Here is a 17,750-nt window from a genome sequence, read left to right as displayed (position 1 = left end):
CCCTGCGCAAAGAGCGGCAGGGGAGCTGAGCGGTGGTGGAGGGAGGTGGAGTTTCCGGTCCCACCTCGTCACGCTCGCTCGGGGGATGCTCGAGGGCTCCCGGGAGGGCGCGGGGAGCGGGTTTTGGCGGAGGTGCTGAAGTTGATCCTGCTGTAGGGTGGGCAGGGGCTAAAGGTACAGCCAAAGGGCTGTGGCGCCGCGTCCCTCCTTCCCCTGGTGAAGCTGTGGCGCCCCTGCCTGCTGGAGCGCTCGATGGGTCCTACAGATCAGTGGCCGCTCTTGCCTCCCTTCTGCCCCTGCGCTTCCCCTTCGCGCTGCTGAGAGCTGCTTCGCTTGTTGTTGTTTGGGTTTTTTTCCCTTTCTGTGGCCACAAAGAACAGGAACCTCTTTTCTTTCTGTATCTCTGTTTGTTTTCTTGTTTGTTTGTTTTCTTGTTTGTTTTGAAGGTGTGTTGTTGGGCGAGTGCTGGGATTTCCCCCGCTGGAGAAGGGCCGGGGTGAGGGCTGTGAGGGTCCCACTGCCGCTCTCAGAGGCGGTCAGGGAGCAGGTAAATGTTTTCTAGTTAAAAAAAAAACATTGCCTTTGTGAGTGTTTGTTTTGATACCAGCATTTTCCCCGGGGATGTGGTAAATAAAACCTAGCTGTTCAGTATGCTGCTCGTCAAACTGAAGAGCAAGAGGCAACCACGTAGGAAGCACAAGCAGGGACAGGGAACCTGGGAAGAGTATAGGGACGCTGCCCGGTTGTGTAGGGGTGGGGTCAGGAAGGCCAAGGCACAGCTGGAGCTGAACTTGGCAAGGGAAGTGAAGACTAACAAGAAAGGCTTCTATAGGTGCGTAAATCAGAAAAGGAAAGCTAAAGAGGGTGTACCCCCACTGATGGGTGAAAATGGTCACCTCTTAGCAATGGATGAGGAGAAGTCTGAGGTACTAAACGATGTTTTTGCCTCAGTCTTTACTGGCGACCGCTCTCCTCACCCCTGCCAGGTCAATGGACAGCAAGATGGGGACCAGAGCGGTGAAGACCCTCCCACTGTAGGGGAGGATCAGGTTTGTGACCACCTGAGGAACCTGAACATGTATGAGTCTATGGGACCTGATGAGATGCATCCCAGAGTCCTGATGGAAGTGGTCGATGTGGTTGCCAGGCTGTGGAACAACCAGTTTGAGAGCAGCTCTGCAGAGGAGGATTTGGGGTTCCTGATTGATGAGAAGCTTGACATGAGCCAGCAATGTGTACTCACAGCCTAGAAGGCAAACCGTATCCTGGGCTGCATCAAAAGAAGCATCACCATCAGGCTGAGGGAGGTGATTCTGCCGCTCTGTTCTGTTCTTGTAAGACCTCACCTGGAGTATTGTGCCCAGTTCTGGAATCTTCAGCATAAGAAGGATATGGAGCTGTTGGAACAGGTGCAGGGGAGGGCTACAAAGATGATCCGAAGGCTAGAGCACTTTCCCTACGAGAATAGGCTGAGAGAGTTGGGCTTGTTCAGCCTGGAAAAGAGAAAGCTCTGAGGAGACCTTCTGGTGGCCTTCCAATACCTGGAGGGGGTGTACAAGAAAGCTGGGGAGTGAGTGATAGGATGAGGGAGGAATCGCTATATGTTGGAGAGGGGAAAATTTAGACTAGACATTAGGAGGAAATTCTTTACAATGATAGTGGTGAGGAGCTGGCACAGGTTTCCCAGGTAAGGAAGGATGCCCCGTCCCTGGAGGTGTTCACGGCCAGGTTGGGTGGGACCTTGAACAGCCTGATTTATTGGGACGTATCCCTGCCCATGGCGGGGGAGGTGGAACTGAATGATCTTTAAGTTCCCTTCCAACCCAAACCATTCTATGGTCCTTTTATTTTAGGACAAGTTTTTCTCTCAAATTCGTATATTGCTTATGAGTGCAGGAAAGAGTGAAGATTGCCTGCGCAGTGTACAAGACATTTGAGTTCAGAGTCTTTTGAAGATGTTCCAGGGAGTAATTATGCTTTATAAATATTAATCTAATTAACCATCATATAAGGAAGCAAAAATATAACACTTAAAAACTTGGAGGCTGTTTTCTGAAGACAATTGTATTAGAGGAGTGATTTTAAGTTTCAGTTTTCTGAAGTTGGCAAGTGTGTTTTCTGTAGTATTTTCCTTTGCAAAGATTTTTTTAAATGTTTTGCATTTTTGCTTGATATTTTTCTATTTTTTTTCCATTTTTTGGCTTTCAATAAAATAGCAGTCAGGAAAAAGTAAAAATTTGGAGACTGTTAATTTATATTGCCGTTTATTTGTATTTTTAGTGCAGGTATCTTATGGTTGATTTAAAATGTGTCAACTTACTCCTCTGGGCACACGTACAACGTTAAAATCACATCAGTAATGTCTTCATCGGCGATCATTGTTCCTTCATAGCTTTAAAATACAAATTGGCAGATACTTGCCTTAAGTGGATTGGAAGCTTCTCATTTCACTGTAGGGTCTGTAAATCGTGTTCTTCCTTGTGTTGTTGTAAGTGTTGGTTTAAAACTTTTCTTTGACAACTCTCCCTATCTGTGGAGCACGGCGTGTGTAAGATCAGGTTGGTCATGAGTGCTTGCTCTGTTGCTGTCTCTTCTTTGGTTGTGGATAAAGCAGAGGGTCTGACATTTTTGTTGAACTTGTTAAACCTTTGGTTCTTTTTCTCGATTGTGTTGTTTTCATTGTTGTTATGTCATTCTCCTCACATTCCACACACTGCCAAGAGCTATGATCTGCGAGTCACACTTGGTAGCTGTCTGGGGCTGAGTCATGTTGTCTTGCAGTTCATCTGAGTTCAGAGCCAGCAAGAGCAAGCAGCTTGGTTCTCCGTATCCCAGCATGTATGTGTTGCATGATTAGGAAAATAGCCAGCTCTATGGGGAAAATGAGTTGTTTTCAAACAGCCCTTTTTCATTCCCTATGCTGTACAGTTAGTACAGATATTCTGGGAGTTACAGTCCTCAGAGGATGGTATGCATGTATGTTGGAAGTAAGCCAGCTGGGAGAGGCAGGTGAAAGAGATACCTGTGGCTTTGGTATCAAGGATGTTAAAGATGGGTCAAGCTTTTGCATGCTGTACTATGAAAGGACTAGAAAACACAACAATGCTTTTGTGTTTTCACGCGTGCGAAGTGAAAAGTCTGTTTGACAGAAGACAGCTGAGAGATAAGACTGAGAGAGGAGGAGCAAGCAGCTGCCGCGTGTTTGGGCATGTGCTTGTTAGCAGTGGAGAACGTAAGGAATTGTCTTGCCCAATGGATCTATGGAGTGCATAAAGGTAAAAGGTCCTTAAGAGGGTGGTGGCTGAAGGCACTGCCCACCTAGAATATTTTGATGCACACCAGCAGCTGTATATTAATGTAGTCAGCCAGAGGGACATGTGAGAGGGTATTCCTGCTGCCCAACTTCAGGCTCTGTAACAGCCTAAATTAAGAAGCTTGTCTGCTATTTATAGCTCCATTGAGAGACTACAAAGTGCTTCAAAGTAGATGCGGAAGTAAGATGCTTTGATTCTCTGTGGGGAAGAGTGTCTTTCTGTTTGGGCTATGTGTATAGTGCACAGGTAAGTGTGATGTTTAATTAAGGCCCCCAAGTTATGCACATACAATTAAAAGTCCTCCACAGATGTCTCTTGCTCTGAAGCTCTCCAACTAAATATTTGTTTTACTTATTATACCAAAAACATGACAGTTTGGATCTGCTGCTTGCAAGTGTTCTAATCACTGTATGAAAACATCCACAGAATGGAAATGAGGTAAATCTGAGGTGACATTGAGAATTCTGCATTACACAAGGCTGATCCTCAACCTAGTTAAGGTACTAACCAGTCATATAATGATGTCCAGGTGACTGCTCTAAGGATTTGGTAAAATCCTGTAATTAAAATGATGGAGTGAAGGTGGCTGTGGGTCAGGATATGATAAAGGAATCAAGACTGTGTGAAAGCAGCCTTGTTTGGAATTCTTAAATCCCTTTGATAAGGTAAGGATTTCAGATCTAAGCACTTTACTGAAAGGCAAAATCATGTGACTTCTTGAAAACCTCTCTGCTTGTTAGATGGGGGAAAAATGGTTATAAGAGATTAATTTAACTAACAGTTAACTTATCCACTGCAGCATTATCCTATCTGTTAACGAGTTTTGGTTTTGTTGGGTTTTCTACTTTTTGCTTTGCTGGTGACTCTCATTCCTTTGGAATTGATAGAGTTGTTAGACAGCCTTGTGAATGAAACTTTGTCACTGCTTTTGAATGGGTTCCATCAAAGAGCCATTGATGGTAGTTGGAAGCAAAAGAGATGTTTTGTTTTGGTTTTCTTTGTTCACTAACTATGAAAATATTATTGATTTTCTGCAATCATTCAATGTATGTGGTTTGGCAAGTGTTTTCATTTGCGTGGTTTCTTTGCTCTGTTACAAGTGACTTTTTGACCAAATATGCTGAAACACAGAGCAAAGAAGAGGTTGCGTGTAGGCTTTGTTTACAGTCACATAGATAAGATAAGGTATTGCCCTCATATAAGGTATAATTTTTTAAAGGTTAATACAGTATGCCATATGCTAAGTGATACACTAACAATGATTGTAAAAGCTTAAGTCAGCTATTTCTGAAGTCGAATGAGAAGTAACTTCTTGCTAATTGTAATGCAGTACCCCGGCATACTTAAGCTTTCAAAGTAATCTCTTGTTGGTTTGACTTTATATGTACGATGTTATGAAAAGGCAAGTGTTCATGGGGCTGTAGCATTCTACAGTGTACTGTCAGGCAGCAGTTTAATGGCTGAGCTCTTACAAGTTCACGCTTTTTGCAGTGTGCAAGGTGCCCCAGCAGAAAGCAGCTGGTCTGTCTTTGAAGGGAAGCTGAGACTCTAAGGGCCGCTAGAATCCACTGTTGTTTTGGTTCCCTACATCCGTCTGCTCTGCAAAAACATCAAACAAACAAAACCCACCAAACAAAAAAATAAAAATGAAAACAAAAACAAACCGCACAACTACCCAAACAAACAAAGATAGAAGATAACTATTGTAACAAACAGATACATTTAGATTCTAGGGCTGTTTGCTTAAGTACATTTTCATTAGCCCGTAGTAGAAATGTACAATGTCTTATGCTTCCCCCCCCCAGTATCCAATTATAACGCAGTCACCTGCTGTTAAGAATACTGAAGTGGAGCAAATGGAAAATCTTTTCCTGTTATTTTTGTATAGTACCTTCAAGGATGCTAGGCTCTACAGACCTAGGAAAAAAAAACCCAAACCACTTATTTATGATTTTAGGAGTTGTTAAGCTGCAAGCCACCCTTGTGGGTAACTTTTAAAGTAGATTGCAACAATTTACCTGTTTTATCACAGCAAACTCAGAGGCAGAAAGCCAACCCCATTCACCTCAGATTTCTCTTACTGATAATTTAAGTTGGTGTTATAAAAATAGATGCTTTTCCTGCCTTAGTGGGTAATTAGAGAAAACTGATGGTAACAATGGCTGTTGTTAGATTACTATCCAGTTAATCCAGCTACTTCTACCTATTGACTAGATAAGTACTCTATCTAGTAGTATTGACTTAGATTATAGTTTTCGTAGTCATTGAGTCCTCAAGACTGCTTTGTTTTGCTTTTTTTTTTGTTACTGGTTTCTAGAAATGAAGAACTGTTATTTTCACCCATGGAATATAAATAATGTAACAGTTTAACCCACTTTGCTGTGGAACTACAGTAAAAAAAAAAAACCCAAAAATACCACACAAACAAACAACAAGGCAAAACCTGCTTTTCAAAGTTTCTGTGCACTGTAGAAATCTGTCATTGCTCCAGCAGGCTGCTGCAATACAGCTGACGATAATACAGTGTTCCTGCATTAGCTCTCTCTGCTGAGGATTTAAATCATCTTTTTATCCTCTATTAGGCAAGACAAGCTAAATTTGGCTCTGTCTGTGCCTGTAAATAAAATGGGACAGGCACTGTTCTTGGGCCCTGAGGCCAGGGATCATGATGTGACAGGGCTGGTAGCCACCATTCTTACTAAAATTGCGTGACCCCAAACACCCCCCTACACCTCCACAGCCAAAATAACTGCATCCAGGGAGTCATCCCTGACCTGTGCAAACCCTGAACCTCCTTGGGATTTGTTTGGGAAAATGCCAGCTGACACGAGCCAAAACTACTAGGGAGTAACCTAATCATTTAACACCACGGATTGTCACATGCCAAAGTCATTGTGACTGCAGTATCTGTGTACAGATATAGTTGGGGTGAGGGTGTGTGCATATAAATATTTACACGGTGTGCAGACACACACGCTGTAATGCAGGGCCTTTCACCTTAGTTAACCTTGGTTGGACTTCAGATAACGAAATTTACTTTCAGCTGGATTCTTGAGGAGTGAACTCCTTAAAGGGCACATTGGAAGTACATTGACACGATTTTTACTTACTAGGGCTCTCAGGCTTACATTTGCAAATCTTTCATTCACACTAGGAGGAAATCAATTTAAGTATGATGATGTTTCCCATGCAAAATATATCAGAACAATTTGCTTGACTGTGAGCAATTAGAAAATACATTATCTGTTTGCAGAATAAGTACGAAAACTAATTGTGAGGCCAGGTTTGTGTTTGTCTGTACACCTTGCTAATGAGTTTGTTTGCTGTAAACTAGACAGCCCACTTCAAAACACATCTCCGCCTTAATATATTGTATTAAAGAAGTGTGTCAGCTTAATTTTAAAACAACCTAGCCCTCAGGGAGCAATTTTACTTGAGTTCTTCTGTTTCTTTTCTGTTATTAATTGCATCCATCTGCCAGAGCAGGTGCAAAGGCTTTAACTAAGTTCTATCATTTTAGCACTACCTCTTGAACTTACCCCATCTGTGCAACAGCATAAAAGTAATCAATGTCAATATCTTCTCTCCCACCTCCCTCCACCCTACCCTGTTCCTGCTGAGGGCAGTGATCTTAGTTCTTCCTAATCTCAGTCTGATAAAATAATGGGAGCAATATTTAACTCCAACATACTATTTAATATCCTGTCCAAATACAAGTGGGATTTCTTGTCTGACTTGAGAATTAGGAGCTTTCATTCTTTTTCCATTCAAATATCTCAGCTTTCACCAGAATTTCTGAGATTTTCAAATCGTGATAAGTGATATAAAATATGTGCATAGGATCTTTCCATTGCCATCTTTCTCTGGAGTAGGAGCTGTAGTTTGACAGGAAACAAGCCTTTGTCTACTGGATTTAGCATAGTAAAGCCTTCCTCTGTGCTCCTGAATTTCAAAATAACCTCAATTATCACAGATTTGAACTGTATTCCTAGCAACTTTAATTGAAATATTCAAATGAGACATTGTCATAGGGGCTTTTTTTCAGCAAGCAGCAATATTTTTCAGATTAGTAAGATAGTGTCTTAAACAGGGAAATAATGTAGTGCTAAGAAATCATAACATAAAGGTAATGATTTATTTGCTTAAATTTCTTCTCTGTAGATTCTAATTAATTATTGTAGCTTCTAGTGTTCTCTCCCTCCTGCTAAAAGAAGACAACTTCTTGTGCTATGACGTGCTTGACTCCTTGACTATGAATTTGTGGTGTACCTTGTGTTTCCTGTGTGCTTCAACTTCAAGCAGTATTTTGCTTGTGAGCGAAGACAGGAACCTTTTGTCTTTGACTGGTGTAGTAAACATGTCTTTTTTTTTTTTTTTTTTTTTTTTCCCTTACCTTCATTTAAGGTAAGTTATTTTTTCCAAGCTGAAAATAAACAGCATGTTCTATAAGGCAAATCACTATTTTAATATAATTAAGTAATTTTGGCCTTTTGCATGGGTCATTTGCAAACACAAGCTGAGTGCATTTTATATTGGTAATTATTTGTTGAATGCTTCAGAGCTTTCAGTTGTTCTCAGACTCTGTGTACAAGCTTTTTGCATCAGTTGCTGATTCTACATAATACAGCTGCTGATTGTATTTTTCTACTTCATTACAAGAAGAGGAAAATTTTTTAAGAGGAAAATAAAAAAAGTATCAGATTTCTGGGAAGAAGAATAAGTGATTTTTGCCTTTCTGAAATGTACATTTTGATGCAATGAGCAGTTGTATTTGGACGACAGCAAATACTACATTGAAATGTGCTTTTTTATTACTCTATTAATTCTGTTGTATGGGAGAATATAGTGCATGTTTCCATTAAGTTTCAGATTAAGGCATGCTATGTCAAATAGAATATGAAGAGGTCAAAGTAAAACTGATAATGAAGAGAAGCTTGAATTAACCTCTTTTTTTGCTGAATTTCTGCAGGTTTCCTGCCTAGTTTTCAATGTATCCCGTTCTACATGGATGACCCTATTATCTAAGCAGTCAGAAAGTGTCTAGCAGAATGTTATCACGCTTGTATCAAAGAGCACAAAACTAGCTTTAATTCCTGAGAATGTGATTTTACTTGAGATTTCTTTGTTTGGTGTTTGTTGGTTTGGGGTTTTTTTTGTTGTTTTGTTGTTTTTGCTCCCTGCAGGTCTATTTCCCAGTGTTTTTATTTTGTATAGTTACTAGTCACCTGCTGGTAGTGCAAAACCAGCTATGCTTGCTTATAAGCCTTTTGTACCAATATTCTCACCTCCCCTCCACCATTATTCTTGAGGTTTTTTAAGTATCTGGTATTTTATACCTTTTCTCTAAATAGCATAGCACTATAGGATATAAGCAAAAATTTCTTCTTATGTAGTTTAAGTTCTCAAAGTCTTACTTCATCAGAGCTGAAGATGAACAAATAATCTAAGACAATGTCTCTACCTAGCCAGCAGTCATCTGTGCTCTGTGGCCACTTCTCATAGGCTTTATCCTGCTTTTACACAGATTAGCCAGACTATGTCCCAGTACTTAGTTTTTAAGGAATAAAGTATGCATGATTAAAGCCTGGTATTTCTGAACAGCTGTATAATTTTGCCACCCAGTAGGTAATCAGTAAAGGGTCTGTCACACTAAGTGTAAATTTTTCTTCAGTTTTTCTATGTAGATATGAATGAAAGACAGTCTTTATAATATTTCCTAGATTGTCCCTAATTTTGAAGTTTGGCTTATGTTTCTGCTTGTCTCTTCATGAAAGAAGGCTAGTTAAAATGCCACAGGTTTTCGTGAGAAGTAGTCTTAATATTCTTGTGTGCTAGCAGCTTGGAGTGTGTTGTGCTTAACTCAGTCATGGTAGAAGAGACTGTATTTTTAACAACTGTTTTTTTAACGTTTAATCTCTTTGTCCGAGCCTATGAAGAAAGGCTAGAGGAAGTAGGCAAGTCCTATGACTTGGAATTATTTTTTTTTTGTATGTCTTTTCATATAGACAACGTATACAGAATTTTGAGAAGTAAATAGTGATGTGTTTAGATGCCTATTCATGAGACCTTGAAAAAGCAAGCTGATCTTATAAAAGCAGATACATGGTGATTTCTGGAAAGTTACTGAATGTGCAACCTTCTCTTTTTGAAGATGCATTGAGTTGCAGAGTTGCTTGCTCATTCTAAAAACCTTGTATGCTTTAATCTGCTTTTGCCTATTTTTCAGAAGTTGTTTTTGAACACACTCCACTTTTGCCTTTGGTACCTGGCTCAGTCCATTTATTTTCAGTGTACAGCATACTTAAATTTTGTCAGATTAAAAGGGAGTAAAATGGGTTCATTACCTCCTCGATTCTTCTGTGCTACATTAATTGAGTTTGTATTTCTTTTGTCAGTATGCGTTTGGATTATACTTTCTAACCCAAGGCTTTAACTGATAAATGGTGGCGTGTTTGGGAAGGGCTCAGTTGCAGTGCTGACACAAGACAGTGCTAGGCCGGGGGGGGTCAGTGCGCAGGGAGCCTCAGCCAGACCCTCCCCATAGTGTTCATGTGGACACAATGTACTTGCTCCTTAGCTGTCCGGCTTCATTGTCTGATACAGGTGAAGAGGCTGCATAGCTTCTAGGGCACAACAACCCTATGCAGCGCTACAGACTGGGGGAAGAACGGCTGGAGAGCTGCACGGAAGAGAAGGACCTGGGGGTGCTGGTTGACAGCCGACTGAACATGAGCCAGCAGTGTGCCCAGGTGGCCAAGAAGGCCAACGGCATCTTGGCTTGTATCAGAAATGGGATCACCAGCAGGTCCAGGGAGGTTATTCTCCCTCTGTACTCAGCACTGGTGAGACCGCACCTCGAGTACTGTGTTCAGTTCTGGGCCCCTCACCACAAGAAGGATGTTGAGGCTCTGGAGCGTGTCCAGAGAAGAGCAACAAAGCTGGTGAGGGGGCTGGAGAACAAGTCTTACGAGGAGCGGCTGAGAGAGCTGGGGTTGTTTAGTCTGGAGAAGAGGAGGCTGAGGGGAGACCTTATTACTCTCTACAACTACCTGAAAGGAGGTTGTGGAGAGGAGGGAGCTGGCCTCTTCTCCCAAGTGACAGCGGACAGGACTAGAGGGAATGGCCTGAAGCTCCGTCAGGGGAGGTTCAGGTTGGATATCAGAAAAAAATTCTTCACAGTAAGAGTCATTGGGTACTGGAACAGGCTGCCCAGGGAGGTGGTCGAGTCGCCTTCCCTGGAGGTGTTTAAGGAACGGGTGGATGAAGTGCTTAGGGACAAGGTTTAGGGAGTGTTAGGAATGGTTGGACTCGATGATCCAATGGGTCCTTTCCAACCTTGTGATTCTGTGATTCTGTGTGATTCTGTGAAATCCATGTGCTGGAAGGGCTCATTGAAGCTTGGCTCCAGGCTTCCAAAAGAGAATTTTTAAGGCCACCTTCTGAAGAAGATGAACGCTTTAAAACCAGAAATAATAATATACTGGGAGACCTTTCTATGTTTCATGACAGAAGCAGAGTGTAGTAATTTTGACCCTTTTTTGTACAATTTCAACACAACTCCTGGAGATGTGTGGGAATACTTACTATCTTTCTTCTTCATTACCATGTGGTCAGCTAGAGCACTCTAATGACAGGAGTAATTTGACTGGTACACCCAAATAAAGGCATGTTCTGCTACTCTTAAATTCAATGAGACCTTACGCACAAAGCTTTTCCAACCTAATTTCGTAACTGTGCACAGCCTTCTGACATCATAAGGTCCACAGAGTTACCTTGGCTTAGCTCTGCTGAGTGTTTGTTCCTGTACGTGTACTCTATCTCCTGTAAAATATATTTATATCTCATGTAAAATATTTATTTTAGTTTACTGACACTGGGATTATAAGTTGTGCCTTATGGAAGCTAGGCAGATCTGCAGTTTTAGAAAGCAGAGCATGATAGGCACTGTGGTGAGTGTGACAGTGCATGCCAGTTCAAGTATATTAAAAATGTAAAACAATTTGTATAGGGAAAAAATTATAACATCTTTTTTTTTTTCTTTTCCTTTGGCCAAGTCTGAAAATATTCTTTTGTGAACTTACTTCCCTTGACTCATTGGCTTTCTATATTTTTTTCTTTCCACTTGACTAGGTTATGCCAGTTGGATTTTAAATCTATCGAACGTGATTACTGAGCAGTGAAATCTATGAAGAGTGTAGTCAGTTAAGCCAAAAAGCAGCAAGTACATAATCTACTCAGAAATCTCAGTAGGATAAATGGGGGAAACTTGCAGAATTTATCATGTATGAATGTTAAACAACTACAGTTCTGGAAGAGTACTTGGAACAAGACAATTTGGGGCAGTAAATAAAACCTTTAAAAGTATTCAAGAAATGCAGTGATTTCATAAACGCTCTTATGGAAAATGTGTTCAACTCCAGGTCCTCTTGTGCTACTGTGTAATGGCAGAGCTAGCAGAAGGCTGTAATATCATCACATGCAATTGTACCAATAACCTCTAAAGGAGGAAGAAAGGAATTGAAGAACAGGCTGAATTATCATGGAGAACAGTGAGAGAAAGGTGATGTAAGCAGTAAGTCGAGATTGCAATCTGTTTAAAAATACAGGCATGTGACTCTAGTTAAATGTCTTGGTTTCACTGACATTATCATAGAAACATCACCTTTGTATGCAATTTAACCAAAAGTTATCCCAAGCATTCACCATTTTGGATAAGTCGAAGAGCCCCTTCCTGAGCCAGACCAAATGAGAGTAGAATTGTCTTCAAATAAATGGAAAAGTACTTCTAAAAAAGTACCATATGCCTAGACCATTATAAGGCATAGGCTTGTTACAGCTCAGCATCGTACTGAGAGCAGCAATGGTATGAAAGAAAAATATGATAGAAAACTCCACATGGTTAAACTAAATGCATTTGTTTACCACGTTTTCCAGAGTTGCTGAACCCTTCCTGACAGCTACCACAGCTAAAACTGTGTTTACTAAGGTGCTAGTTTACAAAGATATTTTTATAAGAAAGAATTGTGAGATGATCTTATCTGTTTCTGCAAATAGCACTTGATCTATTCCCAATTACTTGCATAGCTTATCTGTCAATTTAGAATTCAGCTTCTCTAACCAAGATACTGTACACTGATGCTCACTCAAGCTTTGTGTTTTAACTTTGTCTGGCATTAGGGAGGTCGCAGTTTGCTTTTAAAGGTTTGTTTGCTGAAATAGTGAACCTTGGCTGAATACTGGAGGCAATGCTTGGGAATTGAGTTTTAGGCTCAAAAAAATGTGTATTCTTTCTTAATATTTGAATGTAACTCCTTTATCCTTTATTTAGAGTAGAACAGAAAAAATGCCGTGAAGGGTTTTTGGTTTTGGTTGTTTTTTTTGAATTAGGCCTGCCAGCCAGAATGTCAAATATTAAAATGCTGTAATAAGTTTGCTGCAATTGCAGCTCTTCTGTGAAGTAGTGCACCCACAGATGCACTATCTTATGTAAAGCCTCATTTGGATGTTGTTTGCATAATTTTATTGTATTTTAGTGGAATTTTAATATAATCTTGGAAATAATGATATCAGATTAGCCCAAACAAACAGCAGAAAAATGCAGAACTATTCTTTACAATGAAGTTGCTACAGACTCATAGGGATATGAGTAAAGTTAGGTAGATTTGGTTTTCACTCAGCTAATGTTATTTCCAGAATGACACTAATTGTGACTAGTGTTTCACTGTATTGCATGGAGCATTTGAACACTGTGTATTCTGAGATGTCCGATTTTACATGTTCTCAAACCCTTTTTTAAATTATGGTTTTCCAATGTAATGGTATCTTTAAAATATACAGGGTCTTAGTCAAGAGTGATGTAAAATTAGAGTAAATTGACATCAGTGGGACTGTCTAGGTTTCAACCAAACTGTAGAATGTGGCTCTTCAGATCGTCTTCTGAATTGTGACCTTTAGTTGCTTTTGCGAATTAATGTCTTCAGTTGTGCTTAATCACTCTCTCTCTTTAGTACTGTGTTCATTCTCTCATTTTTAAAGTACTTCAGTATGCTTAAGCTTCCTTTGTGTCCAAGCACTTTCCTAAAATGAGGCTGAATTTTTACTGCAGCTTTTCAGGAGTGGCTAGCAGCATGAGTGTAAAAATGTGTGTTTGCAAAATGTGGGTGATTTCTACAGGAAATTCTCCATTGTTTGGAGTCTGCGTATATATATGTGTGCATATGTATGTATGTAAGGACTAGAAAAAAAACTTAAGCAGCTTCTAAAAATCTTATTCATACAGGCAGAATGTTATCCTGAGGGAAGTGGACACATTTAGTTTCAGAGTTTTTCCATAAATGAGCTTGCTGAAATGTGCCTTTAAATCTTGACTACTTGGTTATAATTCTCAAAGGACTTTTTTAAAAAAGTGGACACCAGGAGATGCTTAAGACTGAAATTGGTTCAATTTCTTTGAGGTTTTTGCTCTTTTTGAGTCTACCCATAGAGCCAAATGAGTCAGTTTAATCTTCTCCATGTACCGCTGGTGTGATGGAAAGAAATGGTCTTTTTAAATAGCCATGACAGTCATAGTTATTGCAAAAGGGTAAAAGAGGGAAGAAAATGAAAGAAATTAATCGGGGAAAAAAGTCTAGGCCAACAATGACCAGTAGTGTGATAATTTACAGTAAAGAGAAGATTGCTTAAATCATGAGATGAAAGCCATGTATTTATATAAACTCATAGTGGCAGTGCCCTACATTCTGTCCTTGCTCTGCTTTATACTGGCATGATGACTGGGAGAACTCAAGTCTATGAAATCATCATTAAATTTAAATTTTAAAAACCCCTCACTTATCAGACTTAGCATCAAATAATTGAAAACTTTTGAAATGCTAACAGATAAGTAAACCCGTTTTACAAAAGTAAAAGTCATGTGAGAGTGAAAATCGGCACTGCAGGGTTTTATATTTTGTTTCTAAGGTGGGGCTTACTTGTTTTCTGAGGGTGTTGTATTCCTCTATCTGCCCAGTTTTCTCTACAGTGACTTCAATTACAAGATTATGCCTATTTTTTAAGGAGATCAGAAAATACCTTGATCAAAGTGGTATCGAATGTTCCCATGTGGTTTTTAAAGTGCAGAGTTAACTACTATCTTGAGTCTCTGAGTTCCCACCAGGATCCTCAGTTTGTCTTGTGCTTTATTATAGTAAAACCTGTTTTATATGACTATCCAAGGGATAAGGGGGAAAAAATTGCCTATAAAAAAGAACTTTTTTTTAAAAAATGGATGCTCTTACTGTTTATTTTGAGGAAAATCATCTCTTAGACTCACTAGTAAAGAATTAAACTATTTAGAAGACCTCTTCAATAAAATTTTAAATCCACTTTCAAGTATTGGAAAAGGCATAGAAGGAAGGTCTACCCTTTGTTTCTGTCGCTCTTTGGTTTTTTTTTCCTCTATGCCCTTTTCGTCTTGGCTCTCCAGAGGCCTTTGCTTTCGGTGTGATAGTGACATTGTGGGGATCACAAAAAAGCAAATACAGTAGTATTTGTAGTCTTAGCTCCTACTGCCCACACGGATTCATGAGCTCTCTTCCCTTAACCTTACATATTGGTAACTGGGAAGCTTGGAAGGACAAATAAGTTAAAAAAGAAAGTTATGTACCATATCGAGCTTCTATTATTCATTTTTTTCTTTTTTCAAAGATGACAAAATTAAATTTTACCCCTCAAAAAGTAGATTACAGTTTAAATGGTCTGCACTAGGATCCTACTTATGTTTCCTGGATAAATGTTTTGAATACGATTTTACTTGTTCACTGAACTAGGTTATGAAATTATACACCTGCTGTATAGGAGATACTGTATGGATATTGTTGCATAAGCAGCTAGAGACTTGGCTATGACTAAAGACATATCTGTGCTTGTCTGTCTTCACAGGACTTTTGATTCCATAGGAGTATGTCTAATACAAAAGAATAATAAATAGAAGACCTGAGCTCACTTTTCTATGGAGCATTCCATCTGGAACAACTTTCTTGGTTATAACACTGCTGTGGGCTTGTGGCTGCTGGAATGCATGGTAGCAGTGGACTGAGAAGCCATGGTGGTCAGCTGTGGTATGTGAAATTCACTGTGCAAAAACTTGCTGTTTCTGATTATTTCAGATCAGTTTGGCATTGGACAACTGGCTGTTGAGAGCAGCTCAGGTGGGAAACTAGTTTGCAAAAGATATTTATTGCAACATCTTGGGAACCTTCTCATTGCCCAACACTTACTGCTTTCATTTTGTGCATAGTAAGTTTCCAAAACACATGAGTTTCTTTAAGTGGGCATGTACTTTTTATTTCTTATTTCCTAGTGCCAATGCAAATGCTTCAACTTCCCTTTGTGGGAGATATTTTCATACAATTGAGTATGCAGAGTGGAAGTGTTGCATCATACAGAAGTATCTGGAACCACAGAAGTCTACTGGAATGGATAATAAAGCATGGCCACTGTGCCACTGTCAATTGTGATGAGATGGTTCCTTGTTACTGTGTGAGACTGGATGTACCACTTTCTGGGCTGTAAGCCTATTTACTGGGCATTTAGACATTGGAAAGAAATGCTATGAATGTGAATGCAAACTGTCACAGTAAAATATCTGTTAGAGTCCAGAAAATGAAGCTAGAAAGGGTTCATCTTAACTTGGTGTCAAAGGCAAGGCCAATTGAAATTCATTTAATGTAGTCATCTTAACACATGTATTAATAGAGAAGGATAGTACCGTTGTGCTATTTCTACGCTGTTTTCAAACTGGTTTGTCTCCATTTCCTGGCTGCGTGACTTTGAAAGAACTTATAAATATGTTGCTTGAGCTGAGGTGCTCGTTTTGTGTATTCTTTCTTGCTGCTGTCACTGGGCACTTTGGTTGTAACCCTGTGACTTTTTGGAAAACAACAATGAAAAAAGCACTCTCATCTCTGTGTTTGCAGTTCTGCGTCATGTCCCTCGCCAACGCCGACACAGCCTTGTCCATTGAAAAATGCTCCAGGGAACTGTTCCTCTAAAATTCTTTGCAACCCTCCACCAGCATGAGTTCAGTGTTTCCTGGAACAAAGCTTCTTTGCTTATTTCAAAATTAATCCATTAATTTGATGGATGATGGATCTCTGAACAAACCATAGCTGATAATGAAAAATGTAGGAAGCCTGGATACTTACTGTCCTATTGCTAGTGTGCTGTGTTACTATTCCTACACTTTTGCAAAACATTAGTGCCTTTTATTCAGTTAGCTGTGATATAGTTCATTTCCAAGAGAGCCTTTTCTGTCTTCCCTCTGGGCTGGCAAGAGGTTTCTATGTTTCTGTCCTCAGCCTGCTGCTTGGTAACAAAGGCAGGTGTGTGGGCGGCTGGCTTCTGTGAGGAGGAAAGCAGTCCTTGGATTGGTAACTGCATGGGTATGCTTTCAACTGGATGCCCCTGGAAGGCATTTGTGAGAGACTGTCCCTGACAGGAGTCGGCACCAAATACAGGCACGCAGTGGGGAATGAGGGAGATGCTCAGTTCTGTTGTTTAGCAGCATTTTCTCTGCAAGTGTGTGAAGGAATAGAACAGAAGATGGTCCTGGGAGAGCTGCTTTTTCTTGCAGTGTGCATGCCAAACTGAACTGCTGTCTTTGATTTCAATTGTCTTTTTTTATGACACCTACAGATAAGGATAAAGTGTATTGCCAAGTCAGAGGAGTTCTGCAGTGATTGTTACAGAGCTGTTAACCTTTTCAAATGTTTTGGGACACTTATGCTGTGAATCTTGACTTCTGTAAAATCTGAATGCAGGAACTAGCCAACATTCACTTTTTCATTTGGTTTTGCTCTCTTTACTTACATCTTCAAATATTGCATATTGGTTGCAATCTGTTTAAATTTTAACCTACATGGAGCATGCTAAACTACCCAACATTCTTAACAGGAGGGCAAGAGAAGAGAAAAGAGAACGAGTGTGAACACTGGAGCAGACATGAAGACAACAAACTTAGCTTCTGGAATTGCAGCTGGAATGTTGTGGAATTTGATACAGATGGAAAATAGAAGTTGAAAAGCATAAAATTTCCAGTGTGGGTGCTGTTTTGAGTAGGCTGTGTGGGTGGAGAATGGTGCTAAATGCCAAGCAGGCAAGGAGAACTGAGAGTCTCTTTCCAACTAGTAACAGACAGCTAGCAATGGGAAGGAGAAAAAAAAAAAAAAAAAAAAAAAGTAGTTTAAATATCCCAATGCAGCTGCTTTGTAATAAATCACTAGTAGTTACTGGTAAAGCTCAGCAGCATTTGCTGGTTTCTTGTCCATAGAGCTCTTTTCCACAGTAGTTTCAATATGATTTGTATGATATCCTTATTTAATGTCTTGCTGTATGTAGTCAGATGGTTTGTGTGGCTCTGAAAACTTTTTTTGGTCAGACTATATGACGTATAGCAGG

The 17,750-nt window shown here is 40.0% G+C and overlaps 1 long non-coding RNA gene across 1 annotated transcript; it reads left to right on the top strand.

Moving 5' to 3' along the window:
• The first annotated feature begins 6 nt into the window (after positions 1 to 6).
• Positions 7 to 16,170, top strand: LOC128850930 (uncharacterized). The gene is made up of 3 exons (XR_008448173.1): positions 7 to 547; positions 11,445 to 11,886; positions 15,234 to 16,170. It is a non-coding gene; the product is annotated as an uncharacterized LOC128850930 (long non-coding RNA).
• The last annotated feature ends 1,580 nt before the right edge of the window (positions 16,171 to 17,750 follow it).

Source organism: Cuculus canorus, chromosome 1 (genome assembly GCF_017976375.1).
Source record: "Cuculus canorus isolate bCucCan1 chromosome 1, bCucCan1.pri, whole genome shotgun sequence".
In the NCBI taxonomy this organism is placed as follows: domain Eukaryota; kingdom Metazoa; phylum Chordata; class Aves; order Cuculiformes; family Cuculidae; genus Cuculus; species Cuculus canorus.
This window is presented reverse-complemented; position numbering and strand designations above follow the sequence as displayed.